We start from the raw sequence: 9,768 nt of genomic DNA on the forward strand, positions 1-9,768 counted from the left end.
GAAAACAACCCTTCAGTGGCTTCTCATGCATGCTGTCATTTCAATCGTGTCCGACTCTTTGTGACCCTACAGACTGTAGCCCGCCAGGCTCCTCTGTCCGTGGGATTCTCCAGGCAAGAATACTGGAGTGGGTTGCTGTGCCCTCCTCCAGGGGATCTTCCTGACCCAGAGATCGAACTCCTATCTCATGTTTCCTGTATTGACAGGCGGTTTCTTTACCACTAGCGCCACCTGGGAAGGCCCAGTGGCTTTCCATTCAGTTCAGATCAGTCCAGTCACTCAGTCGTGTCCGACTCTTTGCAACCGCATGGACTGCAGCACGCCAGGCTTCCCTGTCCATCACAACTCCCGGAGCTTACTCAAACTCATGTCCATTGAGTCGGTGATGCTATCCAAACATTCCATCCTCTGTCATCCCCCTTTCCTACTGCTTTCAATCTTTCCCAGCATCAGGATCTTTTCCAATGAGTCAGTTCTTCACATCAGGTGGCCAAAGTATTGGCGTTTCAGTTTCAGCATCAGTCCTTCCAATGGCTATTCAGGACAGATTTCCTTTAAGATGGACTGGTTGGATCTCCTTGCAGTCCAAGGGACTCTCAAGAGTCTTCTCCATGGGATTTCCTTGGTGGGTCAGTGATTAATACTCTGAGCTCCTAATGCAGGGGGTCCAGGTTCAATCCCTGGTCAAGGAACTAGATCCCATATGCAGCAACTAAGACACAGTGCAGCCAAATAAATAAAAAATAAATTAAAAAAAAAAAAAGAGTCTTCTCCAACACCACAGTTCAAAGTTCAAAAGCACCAATTCTTTGGTACTCAGCTTTCTTTATAGTCCAACTCTCACATCCATACATGACTACTGGAAAAACCATAGCTTTGACTAGACAGACCTTCGTTGGCAAAGTAATGTCTCTGCTTTTTAATATGCTGTCTAGGTTTATCAGAGCTTTCCTTCCAAGGAGCAAACGTCTTTTAATTTCAAGGCTGCAGGCACCATCTACAGTGATTTTGTAGGCCCCCAAAAATAAACTCTGTCACTGTTTCCATTGTTTCCCCATCTATCTGCCATGAAGTGATGGGATCGGATGCCATGATCTTAGTTTTCTGAATGATGAAGATCATGGCTTCCCATTGAACTAGTAATAAAATCCAAACCCTTTCTGGTAGCTCACAAGGCTTTGCAGGATCTTGACACGACCCACAGGCCTCCAGCCCCATTTTATTCTCCCCCGGCATTCCAGTGTCACTCATCTTCCTATGGTAGCTAACATGGGCTTAGGCTAAGAGAAGTTAGTAACTTAAGATCACGAGTTGCTAAATGGCAGAAGAGGGCCCCCCTGGAATCTCTATATTACACAGTCTCTAAAAGTTGATGGGTCATGGAAATACACTGCAGGGTGTTGTGGTTTTTTAGAAATATTTATTAATTTGGCTATATCAGGTCTTAGTTGCAGCACTCAGGATCTCTGTTGCATCATGGGGAATCTTTCACTGTGGTGCAAAGACTCTCCAGTTGTAGCCTGTGGGCTCTGCAGCACTAGGACTCAGTAGTTGCCACCTGCAGGCTTAGCTGCTCTGAGGTCTCTGGGATCTTAGTTCGCCAACCAGGGATTGAACCTGCACCCCCTGCACTGGAAGGCAAATTCTTAACCCCTGGGCCACCATGTAGTCCCTGCAGTATGTTTTAAACAAATAAAAAGAGACTTGGAGTACATGACAGAGGCACTCAGAAATGCATGGTCCTTCAATTTGCTGATTTTACACATATAGGGATATCTCTGTAAGTCTGGCTGCAGTGACCAAATTTGGCCTTCCCTGCATCTATATTATTTATAGGTCTGTCTGCCTTTCCTAGGATTTGAGCTTCTTGAAGTTGGGAGGAAATGCGACTTTAGCTCTTTATTCCCACAACTGCCCAACATCATTTCTAAGATGCCTTCAGTAAAAGTGTTTAGGAGATCATATTAATTCTTTCTCTCAAAACTCTCAAAGTTTTCCTTCTTCATTCCATTCCCACAACTTACTGCCCTGAAGAGCTTTTCATTGCTGCCCCAGAGCTTAGCCACCATACATCCAAGCTCCCGGCCTCAGTATTTCTTGCAAGTGACCAACCCACTATCACAAAAGCCTTCCCTTCATAGATATCTTTTGTCCACACAGAAAGTTCTGGACTAAACCCAACTTTCCTCTCCAGCCTAACCTCCCTTCTGTCCTCCAGTCACTGGGAGCTTTCAGCTCCAAGGATGGAGAAAGTCCTTTTATAGCCCAGTCTTGAACACTTCTTTACCTGAAAAACTTCCTACTCATCCATCAGAACCCAAATGCAATAGCTTTCTCATTCATTCATTCAACACACTACGTGACAGCTGGTAGAGATCCAGTGGGGAAGAAGAACTGGTTCCTAGGCCCAGCTTCAGCTCAGAGGGGTTGGGAGAAGGAGAGGGAGGGCGGAGCCAGAGGCTTTGAGGAAACCAAAAAATGTTTCAGTGGGTTTATAGAGGAGATAAAAACTGGTAAGACTGAAGACCCCTAGGCAGGGTCCAGACCACAAAGGCCTTACTTATTATTATATTCATTAACTTTTTTGCCACACCCCACTGCATGTGGGAATCTCAGTTCCCAGACCAGGGATGGAACCTACATCCCCTGCATTGCAAGGAGATTTCTTAACCATTGGACAACCAGGTCCATTAACTTTTAATTCTTACACCAGCTGTACAAGGTAGGGGTTATCATCATCATCAATTTCTAATTTATCTCACTATCATTTATCTCACCATCGCTTATTTGCTTCAGGCAAGGCAAAGGACTTCTCATGTGGCACTAGTGGTAAAGAACCCAGCTGCCAATGCAGGAGACGTGAGACACTGGGTTTGATCCCTGAGTCCGGAAGATCCCTTGGAGGAGGGTATGGCAATCCACTCCAGAATTCTTGCCTGGAGAATCCCATGGACAGAGGAGCCTGGCAGGCTACAGTCGGTAGGGTCACAAAGAGTTGGACAAGACTGAAGCGACTTAGCACACACTTGCACACAAAGCAAAGAGAAGTTAAGTAGGTCGTTCAAGGTCACATAGCTGTCACTCAAGGTCACATAGTTAATAAGTGGCATAGCTGGAATTCAGACTCCAAAGCCAATGATCCTAACCATTGGGCTTATGCCACCACCTTATTAGCCCAAGGGCAGCAAAGAGCAGCCTTGGAAGGTTAGAACCAGGAAATGACACTGGGACATGTGAGCTGGAGGAACAGGGGGTAGGAGGAGGCTGGTGGAGAAAAGAATACCCGGGAGGAAATTACTGGTTGGCCCCTGTAAGAGGAGGCCCGAGCAAGTTGGTAGCCATGGAGAGCAAAGTTGGGCCGAGTCCAGAGGTCTTTAGGGGGTGGTCCCAGATAGGGTGCAGGACCTGGGGATGGAAGTGGGAGGAGCCTAGGCCTGAGGGCTTTCACTGAGATGGGAAACTGGAGGACGGCCAGGTTGGGGTGAAGAGGCCAGTGCTACCAAGTTCGATGTTTTGGGTTCCCAGGCTTCTTTTATGGTGTTCAGCTCAGGGGGTTGTAACAGTGATTTGTTGGCACGATTGGTTTCCTCATTAGTGAAAACAGGGACCAGGCCTCCTTATTAATTCTCTGCATCGTTCCATGGAACCTTTGAGGTGGCTGACAAAAACGCACAAAGACTTAGTCTGCCAGCTCCTTGCCGGCCCAGGACTCTTCTGTCATGTCCCTCTCCATCCTGCCGGCCGAGCCCTGTGCCAGGCACAAGGTCAGGGCTTGTAAATACGTGCTATTTGAAGGAACAAAAGGATACCAAAATAATTGCTAAGAACGGAGGAGTGAGGGAGAAATCGAGTTGGAAACTAATCCAGGAGGAGGAGAGTCTAGTGGGTGGTTAAGGGCATGGAGTTCCCACGCCTCAGCGCACTAGCTGAGCAACGGCGGCCGGTGAACCTCTCAGCAGCTCATGGCCTCCCTGTAAAGTGGAGATAATAATAGAACCCATCTCAGATGATTGTCCATCAGTGGAGGGCTGGATGAAAAAAGATACATGGTGTATCATTGAGTAAAATAACACAAAGGCATATGAAAGGATGAGAATGCATTCTGTGTATGGATAGAGAATGATATTGAGAATATATTATTAAGTATAAAAATGCAAGGTACAGAGCAGTCTATATGGGATGTTACTATTCATGTCAAAAGGAGAAAAATAATACTGTATGTGTGTCTGTGTATCTGTGTGTGTTTGTGTGTGTGTCTCTGTGTGTCTCTGTGTGTATCTGTGTGTGTGTCTGTGTGTCTTTGTCTGTGGGTCTCTGTGTGTATCTGTGTGTGTGTCTGTGTGTCTATGTGTTTGTGTGTGTCTGTGTTTGTGTCTCTGTGTCTGTTTGGGTGTCTCTGTGTGTTTGTCTGTGTGTTTATGTGTGTCTGTGTGTGTGTTTTTGTGTGTGTCTGTCTGTGTGTTTGTGTGTGTCTGTGTGTTCACGCAGGTATGTGTGCACTGATCACACTGGCTGTCTCCAGGGCAAGGAACTGAATGCCTGAGGGATGTGGGAGGGGGACCGGGTAGGAGGGAGAATGTTTTATTTTATTTTATTTTATTTTATTTTTTGAGAATATTTTAAATGCCCTTCAGAATCTGTGATGTGTGGAATCATGGGGCACAGTGTCCATGGGCTTTGACCCATTAGAGTCACCAATCAGAATCTCAACAGTGGCCAGTTGAAATCTCTGGCTGGGAGACGGGGACACTTGAAAGTTGGAGTCCTCACTGCTGGACCGCCGGGAAATTCCCATCACTAGGTATGTCCTGAGTCACTCAGTCGTGTCCACCTATTTGTGACTCCATGGACTATAGCCTGCCAGCCTCCTCTGTCAATGGATTTCCTAGGCAAGAATACTGGAGTGGATAGCCATTTTCCTCTCAGGGGATCTTCCTGACCCAGGGATCAAAAACCCAGATCTTCTGCATTGCAGGCAGATTCTTTGCTGCCTAAGCCACCAAGGAAGGGCAATGCAGGAGACCTGGGTTCGATCCCCGGATCAGGAAGATCCCCTGGAGAAGGGAATGGCTACCACTCCAGTATTCTTGCCTGGAGAATTCCATGGACAAAGGAACCTGGCGGGCTACAGTCCATGGGGCTGCAAAGAGTCAGACACGACTGAGCGTTGAACACAGTTTTGTATTCTTGTGCAAAATGTGCAGTGATTGTTTTAACCTTATTATAATTTGTATCATGGGAACATATTACCTAGTCAAATTCAAAACTAAATAAAATTTAAATTAAAAAAAGCAATTAAGATTTTTTTCCATCTTAAAAGAAACCCTCTCGGCCCCCTTTCCCTCCAGCTACTGCCCCATTTTCTGCTCCCTTTACTAGCAAAACTGCTTGAAGGAGTCATCTGCATTTACTGTTTCCAAATCCTCTCTTCCCGTCTGTCTTCAACCTGCTCTGGTCAGGGTTTTGGCCCTACCTCTCAACCCACGCTGCTTTCTCAAGGTCAACAATGGCATCCACTCTGGCAAATCCAGTGGCTATTCTCAGTCCTCCAGCGTTTATCCCAGCTGATCACTCCCTCCTCCTCGACACACCCGGGTCCTCCTCCCACCTCCTCTCCCCACCTCTAGACGTGGGCGGTCTCAGGACTCCGCTGAGCAGTCCTACACACCTGTCTGCTCACATTCCCATTTGGAGACTCAAATTTCACCTGGGCCAAAATGGTCATCTCTTCCCCCACAAACCTGCTCCTATTAGACTTCCCATCTTCAAAAACGACTTCATCAGGGACTTCCCTGGTGGTCCAGTGGCTAAGATTCCATGCTCCCAACACAGGGGGCCTGAGTTCGATCCCTGGTTGGGGAATTAGATCCCCATGTGCTTCAACTAAGTTTTCAGGCTGTGACTAAAGGTCGCACATGTCACAACTAAGATCCCGTGCAGCCAAATAAGTCAACTAATTTTTAAAAATAAACTACATGTCACTCAGAAATTCTCAGTCCTCCTTTCCTGACCTGGCAATGCTCCATCTCACTGGAAGAAGAGTCAATCCTTGGGACGGCCTTCTCGCCCCTGAGGGGTGCACCGCTGATCCCTATGACCGTGTGTACACATGCCTCTGCCCAGTGTCTATTTCTCAAACTCTGGGGGCCCACCCCACTCATGGCCTCCGCCTGATGCTGTTTCCTCTCCCTAGAACATTCTCCCTCTCAGCACCCTCCCTCACCTCCTCCAGGTCCTTGCTTTAATGTCATCTCAATGACGCTTTCTCTGGCACCACCCCTCCCATTGTAAATTACAAATCACCCAGCACCACCCCCCCCTCCCCTCCCTGCTTAATAGCTTTCTATAACATCCACTGTCTCCTGACATGTGACATAGTTATTTATTAGGTTGTTTTACTGCCTCTCTCCTTCTTCCTGACTGTAAGTGCCACGAAGACAGGGGTTTGTGTCTATTTTGTTCACTGTTGATTTCCCACTACAGCACATAGAAAAGTGTCAAGTGCACAATAAGCCCAGGACAAATATTTATTGGATGATTAAATCAGAGGAGGAAAAGAAAACATTAACCCTGAGATACGCATGGTCCTGTAAATAAACTTGCTATTGACAAAGGAAGAATTTGGCTCCAAGATTTCTAGCAGTCAAAACAAAGAGAAAAACATCTCAATTATAAAATGGAAACTGTTGATGGTTTAGTCGCTAAGTCGTGTCCAACTCTTGGGACCCCCATGGACTGTAGCCTGCCAGGCTCCTCTGTCCATGGGATTCTCCAGGCAAAAATACTGGAGTGGGTATCCATTCCCTTCTTCAGGGGATCTTCCTGACCCAGGGATCAAGCACGGGTCTCCTGTATTGTAGGCAGATTCTTTACCAACTGAGTTACAAGAGAAGCCCAAAATAGAAACTAACCAATTTTAATTGGTTAGGAACGTTTCAATTATAAAATATAAACTAACTGGGTATCTGGATTTTCTTGATTCTGAGCTCTCAGAGGGCTTTCTTCAGGTTCTCAAGGCATGGAGGCTGTGAGGATCAAGATGATGCCCTTGACCGTGTCTGGAAAGGCCCAGGAATGACACACACCCCGCCGTGGACAGCTGGGGAGCACTAGGAACGGTGGTCCTAGAAGGGACCTAAACCGAGCATCCCAGGACATTACTCTCTGTTCTGGTTTGAGCCAGAAAGCAAAGTAGAGAAAGTCAATAGATGTTTGTTAGGGTTGCTGTGCAGAAGGCCCTGCTCTGGGGGGCTTGTGCTCCAGCAAGGAGGACCCACAGGAAACAGGAGATCAAGCAGAGGCAGGTCCTCTCTCAGGCCCCGCTGTTGAGAAAAGTCACATGCAAAATCTGATGGTGAGGGAGGGACGACTGCCCCTCTGGCCATGGCGGTCAGGGATGGCCTCGCTCGGACAGTGAGCACGAAGGGGAGCGCTCAGGGTTGGGAAGGCTGGAGGTGTTCAGGAGCGTGTATCTGCGGGCAGATGGCTGATCGAGCCCTGCCTCATAGCCATCCCAGGGCCAGATCAGCTGGGGGTCAGCCTGGCTGATCCAGCGCCAATCCTCTGGGAAGGGTGCGGGGGAGGCTGGCCGCAGGTCAGGGACCCCCCTCTTCTCATCACAGAGAGCTCTTCCTAGTGACTTTAGGGGATCCAAGCAGCGACAGCACAAGGAGATGCTCACCCACATGCCTTAGGGGAAGGCTCCAGCCCCAGGCAAGTCCAGGAGAGCCTCCCACACCCCCAGTATCCTGCCTGCCCTGACCATTACCCTGGACGAGCCAGGAGGATGCCAGCAACACTGTCCCGTTTCAGATGAGGAGCAGACCTCTTGTCAGACACCCACCTAGGCCCCACACAATGTGTCCTCTGCCCTCCTAGTCTCTGCACCAGCCACATCAGAGACCCTAAGTTCCTTGAATATGCAGCGTTTGTGGGTTTTTTGGCTTTTTGGCGGCAGGGCATGACGTGCCTTCCCCATGCAGCAACAAAGACCCAGGACAGGCAAAAATAAAATAAATAAATAAAATTAAAAAAAAAAAAAAAAAGAGTCCACCTTCTAATGCAGGAGATGCAGGTTCAATCCCGGATCGGGGAACCAAGATCCCGCGTGCTGTGGGGCAACTAAGCTCACATGAGGCAACTACTGAGCCCATGAGCCGCAACAAAGACCCAGCACAGCCAAGTTAATGAATTAACTAAAAAATAAATAAATAAATGGGATGCTTATGGAGGGCTGCACAAACCAGTGACATTTAAAATGAATAAATAAATAAAAATAAAATTGCTAGTACAGGCTGGAGATGAGTTCCACAGCGGAGGATATGGGTGTCCAGGGAACTCAAGACATTTCAGAGCAATGTGGTATAGAAGAAAGAGCAAGAATAATGAAGCCAGAATTCTTGTGCTTTAATTCCAGCTCCATTACCAGCTGTGGGGTGCTGGGTAAGTTTCTTAAACTCTCTGTGCCAAAGTTTCAGCATCTGTCAAGTGGCACCAACAGCTTAGGAGGAGTGTATGTACCTTAACGGGCTTTATGGATTCAACGCCATGGAAGGCCAGGACGGGGCCCCATGGGTGGGCTGATGTCAATAACAAAATGGGGACTTTAAAGTTCAGTTGGAACCAACAGGACTAAGGGGCTTCTCTCTCCTGACCCACCTCTACAGCCTCACCAAAGTGAGGGAGGGTTTCTAGGAGATGAGCTTTTGAATTCTTGGGTTTTCACAGAAATAGCCTGCATGGGGGAGCCCCTGGTTTTAAGCAGATGATTTCTTTGTTACTCAGCTGCTGGTGGGTGGGTGGGTGGTGCCTTGGGCTGCTCATTTCCTGAATGAACAGCTGTGCCCTCTCGTCTTCGTGGAGAATAATCATAATACTACTTCAAACCTCAGCCCAGCCTCCTTCATTCACGGCTCCTGGCTGCCTGGCAGCCGCAGCACATGCTCGCCCGCCGGCGGGGCAGGGAGGGCCTCAGAGAAGGGGAGGCTGGATGTGCAGGGGGGGTAAGGCCCTTGGCCCTGGTCTACAGCGGACCCAAGCCACAGCCTCCTCAGAGCAGGCCTTTGAGGCCCTGCCTCTCGGCTCCAGACTCATGGCCCACCTCTCCCCTCCCTCACCCCCTCCGGCCACACCAGCCTTCTTCCCAGCGCTCTGGCACACCAGCACTCACACCCACCTGAGGGCCTTCGGACAAACCACCCCCTCTTCCCACAGTTCTCTCTAGACCCTGGCAAGACTGGCTGCTTCTTGTCACTGGGGGCTCAGCTTAAACATCATCACTCCAGAGAAGCCTTCCCTGACTATTTCCCTCTGTTGGCCCGTAATCCACCACCCAGCCTTCAACACCCAGGGCCAAACCAGCTCAGGACTTCTCCAAATCAAGTGCTACTTTTGGGACTTCCCTGCTGGCCCTGTAGCCGGGACTCTGTGCTCCCAATGCGGGGGGCCAGGGGATCATCCTGGTCAGGAAACTAGAGCCCACTTGCCAAAACTAAGACCCAGCACAACTAACTAACTAAATATTTTAAAAATATTTTTTAAAAAGTCACTGCCCTTCTCTCTGGCACAAGAGAAGATCTTTTCCTGCAGTTCTGACCACATCATTTGTTCATTGACTTGTATGTTCACCCAACTCATTGGGCTGGCCTCAGTGCCTCTCACTAGCCATTTTTATTAGGAATTTGTATCTTTCTGGTCTCCCTTAAAACTCCCTGCTCCTTTTCATTTTAATAAGACTTCTTTTGAAAATGCCAGGCTGCGTCAGCTGTA

This window comes from Muntiacus reevesi, chromosome 1, assembly GCF_963930625.1.
Source record: "Muntiacus reevesi chromosome 1, mMunRee1.1, whole genome shotgun sequence".
NCBI lineage: Eukaryota > Metazoa > Chordata > Mammalia > Artiodactyla > Cervidae > Muntiacus > Muntiacus reevesi.